Below are 23,605 nucleotides of genomic sequence, written 5' to 3'. Positions count from 1 at the left end.
CAAATCCAAATTTTACTCACTTCAACATGTTTGGAAGCGATGCAGGTTGGCTGAGAGCCATCCTCAACCCAACAAGTGTACCTCACCAGCTGGCATGACACAGACAAGAGCCCCCAACACCTCGGGAGGGAACAGATCGGGTGAATTAATGCAGCACTCCAGGTTGTGTGCCTGGGCAAAACTGTTTGTTCTTCGGCTCCAGTTTCAAAGTCAGTCAGTATTTAAACTGCTTGCTCTCCAGCTCAGATTTCAAAATCAGTGTTTGTGTTTTATTGTTTTACAGTTCAGCAAGACCAAGCACAATTAGCTTGTAAAATACTATACTGCCTGTCTTCAAGGTTGAGGGAGGGTGAGGAAGCACAATGTCAGTAGTGAGTAGTTACACACTTGGGCAGCTCTGGGCACGCTCGGTTTTATGCCACGGTGTGCTCGGGCAGCTGTTGAACTTAGTGTAAACCAAGAAGAATAAAACTGTGCAGTCAACAGCAAAGTAACCCTTGTCTGCATTTGCAAGGCCAGGCCCATTGAAATGCCACATTTCTGCTGTCCTGGGAAGAGCAACACGGGGAGGACAGGTGGATGCAGCAGGGACTGAAGCAATTTACTTACTGTAAACGTTACAAAAAATTTATTTTTTTGTTCAAGATAATGTTTCAAGAAGGAGTTTTGGATGCACAGTGAAGTTTTTGATCAGAGGAGGCTGAACCTACTGAGGCAGGAGTTAGGATTTGAATGAGTGAGAACAGTGTTTCAGGGGTGTTCCCTGCTGGGAACCCGTTGGGTTCTGAGGCCCCATGTCATATGCAGGCTGTTCAGGAAGGGTCTGGAGGCTCTTGAGAGCTCCACATGTGAAACCTGCAGAGCTCTGAGGAGAAACATCTATTACAACATTAAAGAAACGGCTCAGAATCTACAAATTTCAGTTCTGTGGGGTAGGAAATCAACGCAATAGAGGGTAAAGAGATGATTTGTGCTTAAGCACCTACAGGAGGGACAACCTCACTAGCAACTGTGCTCACAAACACGGCAAGCAGAACGTAGGACAAAGCTCCAAGAAGCTGGGCACATTTGAAAGCAGCATGTTCTAAAGCAAAGAGAAACACTCATTGCTGTCTGGACACAAAAAGCATTTCCTTCTGACCAGTTCTGAAATTTGAATTCCACTCTGGATACAGACTGTGACATATACATGTATGATATGAATCCCTGAACTTCTGTATGAAACAAACAATCCAAGTGATCAGTCCAGGATATAAAAAGGTTACTTCTTGGGGAATGAGTGTTCGACAGCCTCAGCACTGTTTTGGTAATTTATCAGAATAAAGATCTTCCAGTGGAAAGTCCGACCCAACATTCCTAATGATAAAATTCAAAAAAATTTCAAAGGCAAAAAAATAAGAAAGACTATCAGAAATACCTCTCTCCAGCCATTTAACATATTAAGTATTTTGATGACATTTGTAGCTACAGCTACATCATTCAAACGCTGTAAGTATTTTCAAAGGTACTAATCAGTGGTTCATAAATACTCATTGATACACTCTAGTGGTATTTTTTATATTTTTAGGAGTGTGTATGGGCATGCCAGCTATTCCTAAAAGAGGGAAAAATATGTATGAGAAAACTGTTATTCTACATTATTTTCCACAAGATATGTGAATTTAGCCAGAGGCTATCAGTCTTGAAAGAACACTACTTTTAGAAAGCTTAGTCACATGTTGTGTTTCATTTTTTTATTCTGTTTTTCTAAGTAGAAACATACTTGTACAAATGTGATTGCCTCAACTCCTGGCTCCAGACCTACAGGGAAAATCCACAAGTGCGTGCATGCAGTTGTTTTGTAAGATCTCAGTTTATTTTCTAGCAATTACTACTCACTAGTTACAATGATGCATTACCAGATTACCCATTCCAATTGCTTATTAAAGTATGAACAGGGTATCTCAAGTCTGTTATAGACATAATCCTGGGGGTGCCTCTTCTGGTCTCTGGACAACAAAACACACATCCCCAAACATCAGTGCTCCATTACCCTTTCAGACATGTGAGGTCCCTTCTAGCTAATAGCCCAATTAATCATGAGTATGTACTTGAAAAGAAAGTTGAAATCTTGTTTGGATAATGAAGTAGAGATTACAGCATGCCTAAGAGGAAATTGTGCCATACAAGCACGAATTGAACATGTTCATCATAGTGATACAATGCACTTATTACAACTTTTAAAAAGTAATTGACAAAATCTTAATTATCATTTTACAAATTAACAGCTACAGGTAAAAATGGATGTGGATAGATGAAGGGGTGTGTGGACTCTCACAGGCTCAAATCATATGCTGTTGAGAATCCACACAAATTAGTTTTTTATTTGTAGTTATTAACCCCACAAGAATGTTAAAAAGTAGCATATTTTATACACAGATTGGACTGAAGAGGTTGAAAATGAAGATGAAAAGATCTTTTTGACTGAAGATAGAATACATTTTAATGCTATTGACCTAAGGTTGTTGAGCCTAAAAATACATTTCCTAGTCTGTCCTCGGAGTTTCTTTTTACATTCAGGAATATTTGTATCCATCTGTGTGAGGCATTGGACTCTGATAAAGGTGGACAGCGAACATGTCCACAGTGTTGTTCTTCTACAGAAGATGTTAGATCCATATTGCTTCTAATAAGGTAAGGACTTCACAAATACAGAGTACGAAATAATATTACAGATTGTGCAGTCTGCATTTACATCCAGCCAAGTGGCAATTTGTTTCTTATTCCAACTACTACCTTCTTAAGTAATTTTTTTTAAACTATTCACTGGATTCAAAATAGTCAAACCTCATTATGTAGTTTCTTTGAATTTACTTTCAAGAGTATCCGTATTCCAGTTACTTCAGTAATTGTAGTTATAATTGTCTGTATTTCAGTATTTCATTTATTCCAGGAAACCGTAATAGAATCATTAAAATAGGATAATATGGGAAATTCTTTTTCCTTCTTAGGCAGTGAGCAGTCCAAATCATATAAAAATCTTGTTTATTTATAGCACTCTTTACCCCTCATTACAACAAATTGCTGGGTTTACACCCCTGAATCAAACTTTCAAAACCATAATGAGACTGATGAACACTGTGTCATGTTACCTTTTTCATGTGACCAGATGCAAACCTTCTGTAGCTCTGGTCAAAGATACTGTGCTACTGACTAATCAGGACAGCAGCTCAACCTTGTGTTGTTATCAAATTCACAAATAAAGAGCATTGAAGGAGATTTCAGGAAAGCCTTAAAATACCCAGAATTATACCTGTTTATGTTTCTGCTAGCTTTGAACAAAGCTAGGTGGGAATTAGTGGAGACACTACATGCTTGTCAATTCCAGGGTTTTTATGTCTCTTTTCAGACTCCCAGGAAAACAAAAAATATCTTAGTAAGAGAAAGGGAGCCCTGAATTCACTGGTAGCAAAGGCATCGCAATTAAACTTGTTCGCATTTAATGAGGCTCTGTCCTGAAATCTCTCACCTGCAGGAATAAAAAAACTACCACGATGTTTTAATTTAATTATTTTACTTTAATTTAATTTGAAAGGTTTTTTTAAGGAAACAAGACCTTACAAAACCATATCTTTTAAACTACCTAACCAAAAGGGCATCGGACTACTTAAAGGGCATGAAATTCCGCACTCACATATAGTCTCAAATAGGCTGGTAGGCTCTACTTTCATGGATAAGTACATCCTAAAGAGATTACAACATCTTAGGCAAAAGGCTATTGAATTACAGTGTGGATTAAATTACAGAATTTGGTAAGTGTGTATTATCATATATCAGCACATCCACCAATTTACTTCAGGAGATAAGTTACTAAAACTATGCAAGGAGCTGAATAGCCTCTTATGACATTTTGATGCATTATTGATTTTTTTTCCATTTTTATTTCTAAAACAAATTTCATTTAATTTTCATTATTTAATTCCTATCAATTCAGGCAATTCACAGACTTTTTTGGCTGTTGAATGTCTTTGTGCAGAACACATTAAAGTAACTGAGGAGAAAATTCTGTCATAACAATGCTTTTTCCTGCTAACTATGGGCAATTATTCTCCTAGCCCACTGTCAGAATTACAACCAACTTAACTTTTATATATGATGACTGGAAGAAAAAAAAAAAAGGGAACACAGACAGTTATCAATACTCAAGAATTCCAGGTTACTACTCACCCAAAGCAATAATTATCCCTTGATTCAGCTTACCACACAGTCACCCCTCTGTTTTAACAAAGATTTCATAATACAAATTTTGCTTTTTCACTTCAGTAGCATAGAGAGGCTACTAGAATGCTAAAATAAAATGATCTACATTAGATCAGCCAAAAAACTCATTATTCATACTTTAAGTAAGCAAAGCAAGGAGGGTAACTCTTCTAAGTACTCAGTCCTGCTAATTCTTATAACAAAAATAATACTTCTAGGATATTTGTACACTAGAGGGTAATATGAAGCAAGCCAAACTAGAATAACGAAGAAGAACCAATTTAAGTATATAGAAAAGAATCTTTTTTTCTGGAACTGTTCAAACGTAACCCAATCAAGAAATAACTATATTCAGCCTCTAGGAACCTTAGCTAGACACATTGTTTTACATTTATATCATAACATAAAACATAATTGATATTTTCAGGAAAAAAAAGTTTAAATTAGATGAGGAAAAGCTGCTTCAGCAGTAACTTCAAGCTGGTCCACCAGAATGCAATACTGTCTCTTAATGTATATATTTCATATTTGGAGAGAGCAGAGTATTTCACAGAACCAAAATTGAACTGCTAGAAAAAAAGGAAGCTTAGCACCACTAGCACGGGGACATTCCTTGTAAAAATATGAAATTATAACTGTATTTCAAAACACAAAATCTGACAAAACAGAGATAATTAGTTTTGCCTGCTAAGAGAACGTACTGCAAAATATATTTCACTAGTCCACTTGGCCTGAGGGGCTGCAGGCTGAACAATGATCAGGCCTGACTGTATAATAGCACAGCAGAATTGGGGCTCCCAAGATTTCTTTTTACCTGTAATAAACTATTGTTCAGTTCATTCAAAAATGCAATATTGTACTTGGGTCAATGATAGCAGCTCAGGCAAACAAAAGAAGTCTTTATGCTCCATCTAGACGTTGCAAGGTGCTTATTCAATTTCTTCTGCATCAGGGGCACTGTTCCTTACCTAATATGTATACATTTGCTGAGTGTTATTCAGCCTTTGTTGCTTCTGACCCTCACTTGGCATTTAATTCCCAGCCCACCGGGGTATTCATGCTTGATGGCACTGATGCACACACTGAATGCTTTATTTATTTAATGGCACAGGGAATGAAGCTATAAACTGTATTAGATAATATCCTGTTTAAAGGTGCCAGTGGTCGGTGTGGCAGCATTCCTAACCCACGTCTGCAGTGGTGAATGTGCCTCTGGAATTCAGAGGATGGTATATACTGATTGCAGATCAACACTGCAATAAGGAAAACAAGGCTCCAATTCAAAATTCCATTTAACATGTTTCAGGAATATTGTTCTACCATTGAAAACGTTATGCATGCATTTATGTTCTCTATCTTTTAAACATACCCATTAATCTTCACTGCTAGTGGCAAAGAAATTTTCCTCCAGACTACAGTCCCTACTAGAACTGCTGCCACTACAACGAAATTTCAGCTATGTCCCTGTGTAGCTATGCAGAATTGTTTTAAAGCACAGTTCTCTGTGCCTAAAGCAGCAGAGCTGATTGCAAACAACTCACGTACAATTTGACAGCTAGTGAAAAAAACATACTGACCTTTATTCAGTTCAACAACTTTGTTATTTATAACAATAGATGTAACTTCACATACCCTGGTAAGGTTCAGTCTCTTAGTTAAGGTAAGATTACCCAAACAGCAAAAGTCATGAATGTTATTGAAGTATTCTCTCAAAAGGTCTATTATCTAAACCCAAACAAACAATATTTAACAAAAATAACGTGGAAGTGACCAACCCAGCCTCAACTTACTGAAACCCCCACATTCAAATATACTGACTAGAGTGAAATATCACACAAATAGGCAACCACAGCAAGAGGTATTTTAGAGGAACTTACAATTATTCTGGAAGCCTGGGACCTAAGATCCATAACAGCCTCTACCATCCGTTGTTTTTAATTATGTCTTTTAAAAAAGCTCCCCTGCTGTGTTTCTGAAATACTAAATGGCCTCCACAGCTACTTGGCATAACTCATTCTAATTCAAGATTACAAGATGGTATTTTCAGACTATTCCCTCTTTCCCAGCAACTACTTAAATGGGGAAAAAAAAAATCATTTTGTCTTAATTCCTATTTAAGCCATTCATCTGAGGCATAAAATCTGAAATGCAATAAATGTCAAGTCACAGAACATAACATTTACATTATATTTCTGAAGAATTCCTATCTAAAAGAAATTTTTAAATAACTAAAGCATGATGGCTTTAATATTTACTTTTAGGAAAAAAAATCTCATGGTGGAAGTTTTACTTGTAAGCAGGACAGGGTCAACTGGCTTAAGTTTGGTTTCAATTTTTATTCTGCCGTGCAAGATAAAGAATTTTAAGATTAGAATCACAACGCTAGAAGTAAAATGTTCTGCTCAATACAGTAGACATTTCCTAACTGCACTTCCATGTTCAAATGCTAAAGGTTGATAGGTATATTTATCCTATAAGCTGTGAACTTTAACTATTACTGCTAAGAAGGTTATGCCCTTAAGGCTCAAACAAAACACACTGGAAGACACACTTAAAAGGAAAAGATGCAACCACTTGGTGTGACCCGTCCTCTGCAGGATTACTCCCATTACATCGAGAGCTTTTTTCTTTCTTTCTTTACCTCTTCTTATTCCTTAAATATTACCAATTCTTTTTAAAAGGATACTGCCTTTAAGAATTGCAGAATTTGCATAGGAGAATTACCATTGTTATCTCCCTGAGAAAAGAAGCTGCCAGGTAATGGAAAGGGAAGGGAGTAACTGAACCTCGGGGTCATAAGGACTAAGCCTTAAACAAAGACAGAATACAGAGTATTCATGAATTTGCAACTAGTCAAAATGTGCCAAGGACTGTGTTTCCTCTCTGTAAGCTCTTTTGTGCTTCGTGTAAGCAAAAGTCAAGCCAACCTCAAAAGAAGCAGTATCTGATTTTCTGGACAGTTTCTCTGATAGGATGTAGCTGGGGCTCTGTTTATCTGAAATAATGCTTGACAGCTGCATCCCCCAAGCACACACTCCAATACAACGTCCCAAGATGGGTGAAGCATGTATAACAAAATGAAACTTAAAGCAAGACAGCCGAGTCAGAGTAAATCCCTGTTTCATTGAGTTCTTTCTTGACTGAAAGATGTAGAGACTGTCTCTTGGTAACTTACAGAGAAACCAGCAGGTCTAGGGGGGAATATAGTGCCATTCTTTCCCTTTTTCTTTTTTTTTTAGGCATTGATTTTGAACAGCACATTAGAAAAAAGGATGACAGAATCAATAGAATTTAAAATGCTCTTGTAATCTGGGTTTAACTTCATAGTAACACCTCTAATCAAAGGCAGGGAACCCTTTGTGGCATTTTGACATCTACATCTATCATGTGGATATGGCTTTTATTGAGCTGAATTAACAACTTTACTCAAATAATTAAAATCTAACCACCCAAAATGTCAGAGTAAAAGCAGTTTAACACTTCATCATTCTTGTAAAAGTGTAATTTTAATCTCTGCATTATGCCAGCTGTTTTGTGGGTTTACAATAAAAGTAATCAAGCAGTAGAACAGAAAAAGAAATTGTAAAACAGCAAAAGAAATAACATCACAGTAGCCTGCCACATGTTGAAATTAGCACAATTTTACTCCATGGAAATTAAATCCACCTATAAAACTGATAATACCTCAAAACTGTAAGCAAGGGAATACTTAAAACATCAAATCCAACCTGGGCTCTATTTTTCTCCTTAAATAAAAAGAGTAATAAAAATCCCTGATTTCCTCCCAAAAGTGGAAGTAAAAAATATCATGGGTTCTATCCTTCAGTTTTTCTTCTCACATCCTGTTGCTTAGGAAAAAATATGATTCTCCAACTACAAATGGAGTTTAAAAAGACTAAGGCCGTATTTTCAAATGGCATAAACAAGCATCACCACAGAAAAACAAAGAAAGGGTGAAAAAAAGACTTTGCCTTTCATCTTTGCTGCTCCTCCCTTGTTTAGGCTAGGTGTTTTGTGGTGTGTGCTTACTTTTTTTTTTTTAGTGCTAGTGGATCACCCATGCTGCATAACTGATTACAGTTCAGACCACATTTCTGCAGGGAGGGGCAACCTACAGTAGAAAACAGGTCCCAGGGATGGAGAGAAGAGTAACATGCTTTTTAAGTGGTCACATTGGCTTATTTCAATCACAAATGAGTATAATCCCAGATGTTTTTTACACTCAGTAGTTGATTGAGTAATTTAATGAATAATCACTGAAATATAGACAAAGCAACACACTGGTAATCCTCCACGACAGAGATGCCTTTGCCTTTCCTTTCTATGGCTGGTACTGGGGCACAGGACCATTTACACTAACAGATCTGACCTTTCAAAGCGATGGAGTGAGTGTGAGACAGGGCAGGCAAAGGAGATGAAAGATGATGCCGGTGCCGCAGTCATTTTATGTTAAAGGCTCTGCTTATATGTGTAATTCATACCACTGAAGTCAGAATAATTTGAGAGCTGAGTTTTCAACAGCCTTTATAAATGATGTGTTTTGTTTCAGGAAATGTCGTCTTCACTGAAATGCTGGTAACATGTATATAATTATGTCAAAATAAAAACCACACTTTTTAAAAAACTTCAAAGCCTTAATTTTAAAAATAAGCTACATCTCAGTGACTTTTTTTACTACCTTGATGCCAATTATTTTGAATTTTACTGATACATATCTTTGTTTCAGCCAGGTTTTTTCCTTACTAACTGCATTAACAGGAGAACCACATTTTCCATGCAGATGAAAAAAAAACTTCATAGCCATGTCTTTTTTTTTTTTTAACTTCTCTTATGGTTTAAAATGCAGAATATGTATTTCAAATTATAAGACTTGCACCACAGCAGTAGAGACCCTACAGCAAAACACTTCCAAAGGGCCATGCACTGTCCCCAGTTGCACAGCATGGCTTCCTATTTATTTCAGTAGGAGTCTTAGACAGGTAAAGAAGGCAAAAACTAATAAGCACCTGGGAAGAGATTACAACCAATAAAAAAAAGAAACCAAATCTTAAAGACTTCTCATTCAGGCAGGTGCTGACACACTTCTCACCTCTGTGAAGTGAAGAGTAATGAGACAACTTAATTTTTCATATTTTGATAATGCTAGCTATGCCTAGAAATTGCAGTTAAAATTTCCAGCAAGAAATTTTCTCTCCTGCAACTTGGATCCAAGTCTGAACAAGCACCTAGGCTGACAGAACTGAGATAACTCACAAATCAAGTTTCTAGGCTAAATTAATACATCCCTCTAGTACTCACTTTAGGCTGAGTAAGGTGAACTGAATTTCATTAAGAAAATCTGGAAAGTGCTGTTTGAATTGGCAAGGAAATAGGGTAGGCTAGTGGGAGGCAGAGACTAGCAGTTGAACACATCTGCAACCTAAACTCCAAACCTTTCTAGAAATGCACAATCCTACTGGGTGAAAGGGCAAAAAAAGATACAAGAATATGCACTAAAGAATGCTCTCTTATCTGGACTGGCTACTAAACCAACATTAACTCGAATGTTTTGATCCTTCTGTGAGATTAAGAATTGCCCTAAAGGGAAACACTGCAAAAGAAAATAGACATGAGTTTTAAATTAAAAAAAAAAAAAAAATATAGACAAGCCAGAAATATAGAAAAAACAGCTGAAGGGAAAATTAGAGAGAAAATGAAAGTCCTGAAGACAACGAGGAATTGAGAGGGCTCTGATCTTTCACAAGATTACTACAGCTAACAACCCAGTTCAGAGAGATGCAAGATACATGTTACCATTTCTAACCCCTTTAGAACATCAACAATGTAAAAAACACTACAGACATATTTTAATTGTACAGCTAATTCAATTTTTACTCTTTGTTAAACAGTATATTGTGTTCATATGGCTAAGTGTTTTTGTCTGTTTTGCATCAACCTCACTCAAGCTGCAGAGAAAGTTGAAGTAGGTGAACAAAGGCTTTTCTCCCTCAGACAACTTCCAAATATCCTAGTCCAAAAATGGACTAGAAAAGCTGCAATATTTGTTTTTCATTATTTTGAGGTTCCATGTGAGAAACTGCATGTTACTCATTACGAAAGCCTCTCGCACGCAGTTATTTGGCCTGAGAGGCTGCAGCTTTTCCTGCACAAGAAGCATTTTCCTCCTCCCACCCTGCAGGAACATAGTGCCTCCTTGCAATCTGCCTCTTGCCAAACGGGACACCTTGCTGCCTGTGAGGCATCAGCCAGGGGAACATTTTTTTCTGGTCTGACACTGGTAATCCCACTTGCCAGGCTGCTGCTGACAATTGAACAGGAAATGCATCCCAGTGCTGTTGTTCCCGGTCCTGAACACGCCCTGCACAGGTTAGGTAGGTAAACATTTTCAAAAACTGAGAGGCGTGAAAGGGTCACTTCCTCGATTAGAAAACTGAAAAGAATTCAGTAAAATACAAAAGCAAAAAAGCAGAGCTTCCTTCCCAAGCAAACCCTTCCTAGTTCTTGCACTTGTCTTGGTTTACTCAGGTTTTTGAGCTCCTCCTTTACCCACAGCTGACTTGCTTCAGAGAGTTATTTGCAGCTACATTTCTCTGTTCCTTTGTTAAAGATGGAGTCCCTCCAGGGCTGCTCGCAGCACTTGCTTAGGGCTACCTTCCTCTCCCTTCCATCAAAACTTTCCTATTAGGCATCTCTGCCTTTCACAATTTCCAAAACTAGTCATAACAGATACAGCTATGGAAATTTATATTTCCACCTTCTGCTTTCTGAGATAAAAATTTATTTTTTAAAAAAATGAATTAGGTAGGACACCACACTTCTTGAACCAGGGCATCATGTTTCATCCAAATGAGATTCAAGATTTATTATAATGTAGGACTTCAGATTATAAATCTCATATATTTAGAAATTTTCAGCATATACATAGCTTACATATTGCCTAATGCCTCTCTTTTACTGCTTTGGCTAGCATCCACACTGCCTGTCCATTACTGTTTCATACCAGTTGGGAAGCCTTGTCATTACAAAATGCAGTTTCCACCAGCTGAAACTTAAGTGAAAGCAGTAAAAAGACAAATCTGCGATTCTGCTACAGTTGTAATAACCAATTCCTTTGTTCAGATTCAGATCCACTAAAATTCAGTAAAAGAAAAAATGCCATGTTAAAAGGTGAAAGAATACAGTCTGTGTTTCTCAAAAAAGCTGATCTATGGCCTTCTGCATGAATCCAGCCTCTTCTGCAGGGAGCAGCACAACCTGAGCACAGAAAGTGCCATCCCTGCGATACCGACTGCTCACCATGTCAATAATGAAATCACAAGAAAATAGGTGAGAATAGTGACAGCTACATCTTGAAATAAAACTGAATTGCACAATACTGTGCCTAAATACTTTTTGACTGTTGACAGAACAAAGGAGATTACATGCTGACCATAGGAAATACCAGTATGATGAAAACAATGGAAGAGTTTACTTCTGCAGCTCAACCTCTATCTCCTCCTACATGTTCTTCAAAATAGTCTTCATGAAATAAAGCTGAAGAGCAAAAAGAAAGTATACAGCCAAAAGAAACACACATTGCAGTGCAAAAATTGAAAAAAAACCAAACTATCCTTCAAATAATCATTATGTTGGAGTTATAACAGCATAGTACTAAAGGCAACCAGTAAATTTAAATTAAAGGATACAGAAACTGAATATGCTTAATATGATTAGAATTTTTTCTTAATTTTAATAACTAATGTTCTTAAAATATGCTGCCATAAAAGTTACTCTTAAAATTACTTAATATTTTTCCAGCGAAAATATTTTACTATGAATATTTTCTATTTATTTAATTTAGAGACATGTTTTTGTATTGTGATTTTTGGAAAGGAGTGAAAAAATTGTGGTTTTGTGAAAGTGTCCAGTTTTCTCTGAATTCAGTTTGTTTCTACATGATCAATCCCTAGTGAGCCCAAAAATCTCACAGTAAAACTTACGAAACTGCTACAGCAAATATCAGAAAGACAAGAAATGAGAAATGGCTGATCTGACTTTCTGCTCAGGCTGTTGCAGGATGAACAGATCAGCTTCCCAGATGTCTATTCATGCCTGGACTGGGAAAGCCATTATAATGAAAATCAGAGTTAAAAGGTCTGGGGCCTTACCTGGCCTGGAGGTATTCTCTGAAAAAACCTGTTTTTCCTGATCTAGGAGTCATAGAAAGAACTGACCCCTTGAACAAGGTAAATGAGTTCTTCAGAAGCCTGGAATAAATTCCTAGGCTCAAGATGCTTTTTGGTCTTTGTTATTTACCCATTTCCTTCAGGTTAATGAACTTCAGCAGAAACAAGAGCTGGAAAACACCACTCTCACAGTCTCCTAACTATGTTTTAGGCACCTAAAATACAGGTACTAATGCCTAATGGTATCCATTAACACACTTTCAGTAACACCTGAGAACCCACAGCGAGCACTGACAGCAGCTGCCTCCATCTCTAAGCATTATCAACACTTTTTAAAATCCCTGCTCTTAGGACAGAAAAACGAAGCTTTTTTAAACTAGAACAGTGATGGGAGACTGAGGAAATAGTTTCAGAGTTAATTTGATCCATCCTAAAGCTGCACTGCATGTCCCCATCAATGCCTAGCCACTCCCAGGGCTTGGAGACAAGCCAGGCTGGTGCTGGACTGGGGCCAAGCCCCAGCTGCTGTCAGCACAGGGCCCCGGGGCTGGGGGATCCAGCAGTCCAGGCTGGGCTGCAGGAGGAAAACCCCAATTCCAGAGCAGGGCAGAGAACTCCTGGCACCGAACCCCGTGAGAAACTGGGACACTGCAACCCCAAGCCCACGAAGCAAACTGACCTCTGCACAGGAGAGGCACTGGCAGTAGGTCAGACAGGCAAAGAGAAGAGATCTGCTCCATGACACAAAACCCACACCCCGAGTTTAAGGCAGCCTGATTTGCATACAATAACTGCATGCTCAGGTATTTCTCCAGCCTCGTTTGATTCGGGACTACAGGCTGGGGGTTCTTTTTCCCTTTGGGCTGGTTTTGGGGGGACTTTTTTCCTCGGTTTTGTTTGCCAGGTGTGGGATATTTTTTCTTTAATTAACGAGTTGCTACATAACACCTTCTGAGTGCTAGTAAATATTAAAAACTAGAGGCAAGAAATAAAACAAGTGTAGAGGTGCAGCTACTAATAAAATTTTCTTGGGCAAGTATGTATAACTGAGATGCTCAGTTCACTCAGATTCATGGGCAAACACCATGAATTTTAGTGTGTATAGAATGCCTAAGAATGAAAACTGTAACTCCTATAGGAAGGGTGGAAAAATGCAAGGAGAAATCATAAACAAATAGATGTTGCACTTAATCATAGTAAGGAATGTTCTCTACAGCAATAAAGAAACCTAAAAGGGCAATTGGATGACAGCAACATTTCTGAAGTTTCTTTGGATTCATTTTAATAAATATCAGGGAAAGGGAGGGATAATTTAGCTGTCTGAATTACAGGATTATGAATTAAATGGTTCCTTTTAACATTCTGTACTCAAACCACAGTCCTATTAAGTGTAATACTCTAATGTGAATTTTTAAAGAATGAGAAAATATTATCAGTTCTGCAAGTGATTAAGTCTAGCCCAAAAAGAACATGTAAGGCAAATGCTTTGGAAAGCCTCCCTTTTTGTATAAATGACAGATCAAAGTGTTATTAGTAAAATTATATAATCCTGTTAAACTGGATCCTGGAACAGTAATACTGAAAGGCAATTTAGATTCGACCTCTTCCTTAAACCACCAGGTTTTATTTATTTTAACTTGCAGGTCCTTGCAAAACTCTCACTGGCATGTACACTCTTTTCTTTCCACTGAAATCACAAGACAGGACAATCAGGTTTGTTATCACAAACCCCTCAAACGTAACACACACACGCACACATTTTTCTTGGGCTGTGGAATGGCAGTCTTCTGCTTTTCACACAAACTTTATAGGGATAGAAAAATTCTCGCAAATTTATCTTCTGTTCTTCATGGAAGACTTAAAAAAAAAGAGAGAAAAAAAAACCCCTCATGCACAGATGGAGATTTCTTACATGTTCTGCACTCCATACTGTCACCACAGGACCACCTGCAGTCCTGCACTGTCCAGATAGGTGTTCTCAAAAACACCTGGGTAAGCTGTTTGCCCAAGGACTACGTGCCGGAGATAAGAGATAATTAGCAAATGAAACTATTCCTAGCACTCCTCCTTCAACATTAAGTGCAGAGCTGCAGCAGCAAGCTGGCACCTGGTACAGGGAAATGCTAGATGTGATCATTTCAATTTACACATTCAGCACTACATCCCATATGCTTGTCAATGTGAAAGTGTCAGTGATAACAGAGATACCCTAAGAAACTGCTCTGTTGAAATGCTGACATGAAGTTTTTATGTATGAAACAGACCCTCTACTCTGGACCATCTGTAACTTCTTCCTTTTCTCATGGGGCATGTGTTGGCCATAAAATCTTTCCATTAAAAAAACATATAAAAATTAAGCTTGACTTTAAAGGGAGAATTATAAGCCCTTAAACATCTGTAAACCAAATTTATATATAAAATTATTTTTCATATAAACACATTACTTGCTCAGCAAGAATAAAATAAAAAATGCTGAGCAGAAAAAGTTTCCTGCAATTAGATATAGCAAAATTTATAGCTGTGCTACAAAATTAGAGGAAAGTGTCTGGCACAATGACTTGTACCAATATATAAAAGTAAACAAACTGGCAAATTATGACTGGTTTTGTCTCTTGACTCTTTAGTATGTTTTTCCATGCCTGTGTTCTGTATGCATCTTAAACTCACAGGTGTTTTTTTCCAAAATGCTTTCCAATGATCTCACAACCAGAAATTTCTCAAGTACAACAAAAGTAGGAAGCTTCTTTTGTGTGAGAAGTGATGAGTTTGCTGAATTAGGTGACTGACCAAGGCTAAGGAAGACAATGCAGAGAAGCAGCATGATTTCCTCTGCACAGCTGAGGTCTATGAAGTGGTGTCCATCATCAGAAAAGGATCATGGAGAGGGTGGAAGGAGGGAACAGGATGGCAAAATTTACAAGGCAGCAGTATTATTTACTATACTCCTTAAATGATCTGAAAATGCATTGAGAAGTGAGAGATGGAGAAATATGCTCTGTGATAATGTCTTTGAAAAGTAAAGTTGACAAAAGACAAGGAGATTCATGGCCACAGTAATTCACTCCAAAACCCAAACCTAAATACTATTTTTAAATCCTAAGCAAGAGTCAAGAAATATCTACTGGTACTCAATGACAGTGGATAATTAATAAATGTACACTCTAAGCAGGCTACTTTGTGCATTTAAGTATTTTGGCATCTTCCTCTGAGGCTTTCAGTACTGACTACCAGTGAAAGAAAAAAATCTGAAGGACTGAGATATAATGAGGCAATTTCTGTTCCAGTGAAAGTAGTCTTGAAAGGGCTAGTTTATCTGGGAAATGAACCCTTTGGAAAAATCTTGTTTCCCTCCTCAGAACAGAAATCAGATGCAACTCTGGATCTACCCACCACATCCATATAAAGACACATAGGCTGTCTTCATGTTTGCAGACAATTTGGGATACCCTTCACCATCTTCATAACAAAATCAAGGAGAATGAGGCTCTAGATACTCTGCCTTTAAATGACAGGGTCCTACAAAGGAACATTATTCACGTTAAGTGTCAAACTGGCACTGTATTCCAACAAAGAATGGTATATTCTAGACCAGTTTTTCATATGGAAAAGAAAATGCCCATTCAACTGGCACAATGGTTTCCCAAGCTTCAGTGGATGCACAGATCTCACTGGTTTTTCATCTATTTAAGGGTGAAGCACCCTGACAGCTCCACCATGACCTAGACATCTCCCAGTTGTCAAATGCCTGGGTGACATGGGTCAGGGAAGAGGCTGGGGGAAAGTTCTTCCTAAGAGAGAAAGAAAGGCTGTCTCCTGCCGGTCCTGCCTCCTGCATCACAGGGGTGCCAGAGAGACCACAAGGGAGCTGATGGGGTGACAGAGCAGGAGTCAGCATTCCTCCCACCACCAGATGGAAATGCTGCAGCTCAGTGTCCCGAGGCTGACCCCACTGGGGTGCAGGGCCCCTCTGCGATGGCAGCTCCCGAGGCAGGAATGTCCCCCTTTGTCCCCCTGCCCAGCTGCAGGAGGGCACCTGCAGCCTCGCCCTTGACGGGCTTTCCAAGGCACTCTGCCTACTGCAAACATCTTCTGATAATTAAATCTTAATGCTTTCACTTTGGAAAGCAAACACCAGACACAGAGAAGCTGTACACATCTCCCCATGCTCCAGAGACTTTCCTAAATAACTTGTCAGCAGTACTAATTGAAAGTGTGTAACATTAATATGTTAACAGCAGACATACGATCAAAAATATGAATTTTCCACAAAAACCTGGAATTTGTCAAGAGAGAGGAAAGAGAAGCATGTATTGTTGTCTGATTTTATTGTTTTAAGCATTTATTTGGGATCTAATTTAGAAATTGCGTTATACGTTTTAACATATTTTTTATGAGTGGGCTTTTTTCCTCCCTTTAAACAGCATCAAAGCCTTTCACTAACCTCAGCAGAGGCACTCCAAGTTCTGACCTCCTAAACACAACAAACACAGAAAACAACTGCAGTGCTTCTCCTAAAGTATCTGACTGTAAGGTCTAGGTGTATATTCAGGTGACACGGGCAAAGCTGACAGCTCTAAAAACAGACTTAATAGTTTAGGTTGCAGACATGCTATTGTGTTGTCAGCAGAATAAGCACTCTTGTAACCTTCAATACTTTGGTTGAGGAAACTAAAAAAGTTGAGCTTGAAAAATGGAGGGAAAGCAAAATTAGGCATTCTAAATCTAGGGAAGTTAGTCTGCTATCATCAAAAGGAAACACCTACTTGTGCTGCAGATCTAATTTAGGAGGCATGATTTTATAAATGTTCAAAGAATAAAAAAGAAATTTTAACTGAGCATATATGTTCACACTGTCAAAATATATCTATATCTGTATCTATATCTATACCTGCATAAAACTATCCAGGTTTAAGCTCTAGCTATGCCGGTAATTTGTTGAAAAAATAATTTCCAATGAAGGGTATATATGTGTGTGGGCATTAAAATAGGAATTGACTCCAGAGACTTTTATTCCAATACCTCCTTCTCTTTTAATTCCCCCAGGTTATCTTAAGAATGTAGCATAACTGAGAACTATTTTCATGGAACAGTAATTCTAAATAAGTGGGATGTTGGAGATATATTGTATGTCTAAAAATTATTTTATATCTAAAACATTAAATATCTCACAATCAAGATAGCATCTTTTGCCCATTTAAATGCTTAACTGGCATAAATAAATACATATTAAAAAGCCCTTCTAAGAACAAAAGTTTTAGTTAACAAGCTTCTAGAAATAACCACCTCATGCAGGCCAAACCAAGGTATCACAAAAATATTCATTGTCTTTTTACTGATAGAGATATTGTTAATACTCCAGTGAATTGCTTGTGAACAGTTAACTAACACCGCCCTATCAAGATATAAACATGTTGCCAAAATTTTTCAAGATCTTTAATAATGATCTTTCTTTATGTTATTTCTTCATAGTGTCACTGGTAACAATTCACTGGCCCTTATCAGACAAGAGTTCCCATTTTCTATCATTCCATTTTTACCTGCCTAATCAGTTGAACAAAAGTACTTTATGTAAAATGATTCCTTTAGTTGCCTTAGCTACAAATCCCTGCAGTATTGTATAATTGAAATCTACTCACGTAAGTTAGGAATAATTAGGCCCCAAAATTAAGCCAAACACAAAGTTAATTCAAATAGTCAGCTGCTGTCATTTAAATGGTTACAGAGTTTTATTGTTGCTTAACATCCTTGAATGCTTCTAAATGCACTTTTTTTCCTGTGTTACAACCTTATCCCTTACTCCAGATGGAAAGAGGATCAAGAGAATGAATTTTGATTATTTCATAATCATTCCTCCCTTGACCAAAGAATTTCTTTACTAGTTTTTCCCAGTTATTGTCACTACGTTTTTCTATTTTATTTTTAATCAGCCATATAAAAAAGAGAATTAAAAGAATCAAAACAGATGAGGCTCTGAGGTTAGTAAAGTCAGAATCACCGAGTCCGTTACAAATAACATTAACATGATGATGAATTTTTAACAGCAAATATTCAGAAAGTCTCTCTTCATACTTCAAAAAGCCTTTTGCAAAAAGAAGGCAACATAGAAATACAGTTAAAATGGATCTACAAAAAATCTAAGAGCCAGAAAATAATACGTCAATGACATAAGACAAAATTTCATAATAGGAATTGTTCTCAGGACTGAGTCAGGACTCTGTTGATTTATCAGCATGAAATTTGAAATAATTTGTACAGCAAAATAATTGTTATATTGTTACAAAAAAAGCATAAAATGATTGCTGCATTATTAGATTACTTTGTAACTGATAAAGGAAAGACTGCTGGTTAGATGTATTTCTGACTGGTTTTCTGTCAGCACTCAGTTTACACTGCAGAACAAAACACTACCACAAATCCTTCAAGACAGTTTACATATGGACGACTTCCAGCCTTTTTGTATTGTGAATTTTTAAAAATGTACAGATGCTTTTTATATCTAGGAAGATCTATATACATATATAGATCTTCAGACTAGCATAAAGATAGAGAAGATTAGTGAGCAGGATTTGAATTGAAGGCCTAAACCAAGCAGTTTATGCATGATATAGTATGCTGATAGATTTTTTTTTCCCCCAGCTGGTGCATTAATACATGAAGTGATGTTTTGTGGACCCTATCCATCTTTATGGGTAATAATCCACATCACAAACCACCCGTTTGCCCTCTAGTACTTTCCATGCTTCACTCTTCACGCATGCCAGTTTCATCTGTTGCAAATTAAATGATGCAAAAGCATAAGCAACAAACTGCTCTAGTTTTGTTTACTAAAAGCATATTTATCTTGAGCTACTAAAAAGCACGATCAGTGCTCGGCTAGAACACAGACTTTCCAATAGACTTTCAATGGCAAATGTTACAATGTTGCAGAATAAAAAGCCACTTAATTCTAGTAACATTTTGCAATTAGAGGCAATTCACAAGCCTGAGCTAAATGAACCAGGGCAGCTCAGTGGGAGAAATACAGTGGAAGGCAGATCTAATCGCAGGCACAGGACCAGCAGCAAACAGGAAAATCGGAGTGAAGCTCTTTCAAAAGATGGTTAAAACAGAAGCGATATGAAACAGCACTGAAGCCTATAAAAGGCAAACATTTCCCATTGCTTTTCCAACTGTTCAGCACACAGGCGAATCTGGTTTCGGTGTCAACTTCCTCTCAGGTTTCCTAAATGAATTACCTAATTCAAATTTAACAAGAAAATTGCTCCAACAGCACCTTGCATTAATTGTACTTTCTGCTGGAAGAGAACAAAACTACCTAACTCCTGAGAGAGACATCAAAACCCCTGACAAGGGAGAACACAAAAGCCAGCCTTCCTCCCACCGTCAAGATCCCTCATAAAACTCGCTGAGTGCTGTAGCCAACAACTGAAAGTTATGTGGTCCCCCTGGGTTTCTCACATGTATGGGTTGCTCAGGCAACAGATGAAAAAAAATTCATTTTGCTTCCCAACTAGTCTCCCCCACACATCTTTTATACACCGAGAAAACATCAGGGATTATTATACTGGGATAAATTGAGAAAACAAAAAGAATTAAACATTCCCAACCACCTGGACTGGTCCAAGCTCAGAAGGAACAAGCAGGGAATCTCCTCTACCACTGGCAACACCCTCAAGTGCACTTACATGGGTTACCCTAACGTCACTGGGACATGGATGAATTGTCTCCCTGACTGAAAGCAGGAGCCATAAACAGAACTGACATTCATACAGCTCCATTGCTTTATACTTCAAATGAAAGCAAGGAGGTAGAGATTATAGAAACACACAGAGCTTCAGCACAGTTGGGTTTTGAAAGCCAACAGAGTAGTTTGAGACTCTTTCTGGAACAGCAGAAATTTCTAACACCTCGCACAAAAGGATTTTTTTCATCTCATACTATCAAAAAGAACTGCATATTCAATTTACCATGCTTTGTCTGTGGATTTCAGGTATGGCTGGTCTACAGAGGCACACATACAAAATATACCCTGTGTTAAACATGCAAAAAATTTAGCATTCCTTAAAAAAAAAAAAAAAAAAGGAAAAACATCCAGTATTCTTGAGTATCATTTAAAGTATCAACCCAAACATAATAAACAAACAAACAACAAAAAATCAAAAGGAGCAACTGTAAATATTCTTTAACAAAAACAACATTGATGAATAAAGATGACACCAGTTAACCACTGCAAAAGGTCAGACAATTTTTAAGTGTGTCTTTGCCATTGTTAGGAGCTCCTATACTATTAAGTGCCTTTATAATGGGAGTATGGATGGTCAAGCCAAGAATTTCTCTCTGTGGATAGTTTTATCTCCTCTTCCTCACATAACACAATCTGGAACACTAGCACAAACATGGAAGTGGGCACATACACAAATGACTCTAAAATATGTTTCATGTAAATCCTTTTTCTGTAGTGCCTTCATCCTACATATGCTTCCTGCTATCAAGACATCCATCCATGCAATAGACAATTAGCACAGACTATTACTTTCTGTGCCTTTTGCTCACAGAGGTAGACCATAAGCATCTTGCAAATATAAAACCCATTCTGTGCTTGTAGAGCTTGGCAACAAATATTAAATCTAAAATCATTATACTTTATGATAATTTTTATAATCTGATCATAAGGACACTAAATGCAATAAGAAAGCCAGTGCTGAAGCACTCATTGGTATCAGATGCTTCAGGCAGTTATACTTATATTTTACACTATCACGTGAAAGTACAATATAAAGCAATGTTAAAACTATATAAAAAAAAAACTCTGCTACTAAGACAAGCAGCATTATTTTTCATTTTTGTTTTTTTGTTGAGTGGAAGAAAGATTTTTAAAATACAACTCAATAAAAAATAAACTACATGTTTTCCTATATTTAGTAGCAGACTACTAATAAAGCCTATTTGCTTTCTAAAGGACATGTCCAAAATCTGTTACTGTATTCCTGCAAAGGTCCCTTTATCATAATAAACTAATCTAAAACATTCCAAGATTTACACTTAACAAAAGAAAAGGCCCTTAGGCAATGATGTTGGTGCAGGTCAGCTGAGGGTTAAATAAATCCCCTCTCATTGCACTGGTCACCAGCACAGCTCACCTCACCCTCTGAGACCCATAAAGGTTACAACAACCAAAGACAGTAAACTCCAGCAGCAGCTTAGAGGGCTCTAAAAGTACAGCATCTGCCCTTAGCACAACACCCTGCACTTTTATCATTTTACACATTACAGGGGCTTTTTCTTCTTCTGAACACAGAGCCCAAGAAAATGCAAAATCTCCCCTCATAAAGGACAATGTTTTTCAGTAACTGAGAGGACAGCATATCAAAATAGTAATATTGTTACTCATCTCATAGTAATTATGCATTTATACTCTTCTCTTTGCTTAAACTGTAAGACTCCTACACTAACACTTCCTAGCAAGTTTTCATTTAAATGTATTAAAAATGGCTCTTCATCCATTCTTCTACATGGTTCTTCCACATTTTGAAATAGTGACGGTATTGCTTTGGTTTCAAAAATGTAATGTTACAGCACAGAATCCTGCAGAGACCTCAGTACTCTGGGAATATATAAAAGGTTATTCACTGCCAGCATGTTAAAGTATCTTTGGATTTTCTGTGCAGTCTGTCAGTCTCTATTTTTTGGAAATGCAGTTGAAAAGCTTAACAGACGTTCTCCTTTAAGAAGAAGTTTGGTTTTGCTGTTTAAATAAATTTTCTTTTTAGAAGATATGTTGGCCCTCTATTAGAAAAGAAAAGAGAGATGTCCCAGATACGTATGCACCAGCAAATCCCACTGAAAAATGCATGCTCTTTCAGGACAGAAAACAGGAGCCAGAGCAGCAGTTGCTTCCTTTGGAAAAATTCTGCATAATCTGCATTAACCAATTAAGAAAAAAAAAAAACCCATTTGCTAAAGAATCCTAAACCACATCAGGTATACATGATACAAAGAAAGATAGCATTAAGCTTATTAGAGTGATCCTCCAAATAGTGGGCAATACCAGTCTGGGCTTAGCACACTGGGTGTGCTTATGGATGCTTTGCAACCTCTGCAAACCAAGTGGTTCCTACTAACTGGGGGCCTGGCAAAACCTACTGTGATAAATTCCATGGCTAGAAATTAAATCAGTGCTCCTCTTTGCTCTGGTGAGATTCCATAATAGATTTCATTCCTTGCAGAATCTAAATCCACTAATTAACAAAAGCTGATTTCTACTCAAGGCCACGGTACAAGTTTTTTGTAATTTTTATCCTGGGCAAAGTCCTACTAATACTACTGTTTATTCAGTACCTGTGCCATGTGCCTTAGACACTCCACATCTGAGTGGCTTCACAGGAAGCTGAAGAGCTGGAGTAATACACTGAAATAGCAAATACCTTTGTAGTGGCCCAAAGTATGTTATCTGTATTTAGCATTTTCTTTAGTAAATGCACTAACATTGAATATGCACTTAGAACTGCTTCCAACTCAGCACTCAGCTCTTTGGCTGGCATAGCTGGAATTTACAGGAATATATCCTTTTCAGTGTAATGCTCATTAAAACAAACATTCAGAAGCAAAGACAAGCTGGATTTCTTTAAATAACATTAATTCCATTTAGGAAAACAGAATTAAATAGATAATGAAACCATGATGCTTCTTCCTTTGGACAAAGCATAGATAATAATTCATAATAGAATGGATTTAAATTGTATTAAACCTTGGTTAAAATAGAATGTTAGCAAAGAAAATTATTTCAGCACTTCCAAGGCACTTGTGCTTTTCAAGCAGCAGAAAAGAATAAAAACAAACAGCATCAAAAGCTAGTCAAAAAGGTAGACTTTGTAAGCAAGATAAAGCTTAAAATACTGAAACCTGCACTGTCCAAAAACCAATCTTCACCAGAATGTTTAGCTCTGACATCTTTTTTTCATATGCATATTAGTGTATCTGTCTTAACTTGCTTGAAGAGAAACCAATAATACATATAATATGCTTTCTACTTTGCTTTGCTATGGAAACAAGACGTGTGTGATCTCACTCTCTGGCTTTCTGTATTTTCTCAGATAATTTTTAACTTGTTAGATGATTTCACCTAATTAGGAAGGGGAAAAAAAATAAAAGGGGGAAAAATGAGGTGGTGTCAAAAGTAAGAGTTTGTAGGAAACAGGTAA

The 23,605-nt window shown here is 37.3% G+C and overlaps 1 protein-coding gene across 13 annotated transcripts in view; it reads right to left on the bottom strand.

The window, feature by feature from the left end:
- Positions 1-23,605, bottom strand: part of ADGRL2 (adhesion G protein-coupled receptor L2) — a 386,374-nt gene that overhangs the window by 97,250 nt on the left and 265,519 nt on the right. The window contains exon 1 of one of the 13 annotated variants that reach the window (XM_059854105.1): positions 21-40. The exons of the other annotated variants lie outside the window; for them this stretch is intronic. The gene's annotated coding sequence lies outside the window, so the exon portion shown is untranslated. Of the gene's footprint in view, positions 1-20; positions 41-23,605 lie in introns of those variants that run through there. 13 annotated transcript variants of the gene reach the window in all.

This window comes from Haemorhous mexicanus, chromosome 9, assembly GCF_027477595.1.
Source record: "Haemorhous mexicanus isolate bHaeMex1 chromosome 9, bHaeMex1.pri, whole genome shotgun sequence".
Taxonomy (NCBI): domain Eukaryota; kingdom Metazoa; phylum Chordata; class Aves; order Passeriformes; family Fringillidae; genus Haemorhous; species Haemorhous mexicanus.
The sequence above is the reverse complement of the archived record's forward strand: the minus strand, read 5'-3'. Positions and strand labels throughout refer to the sequence as shown.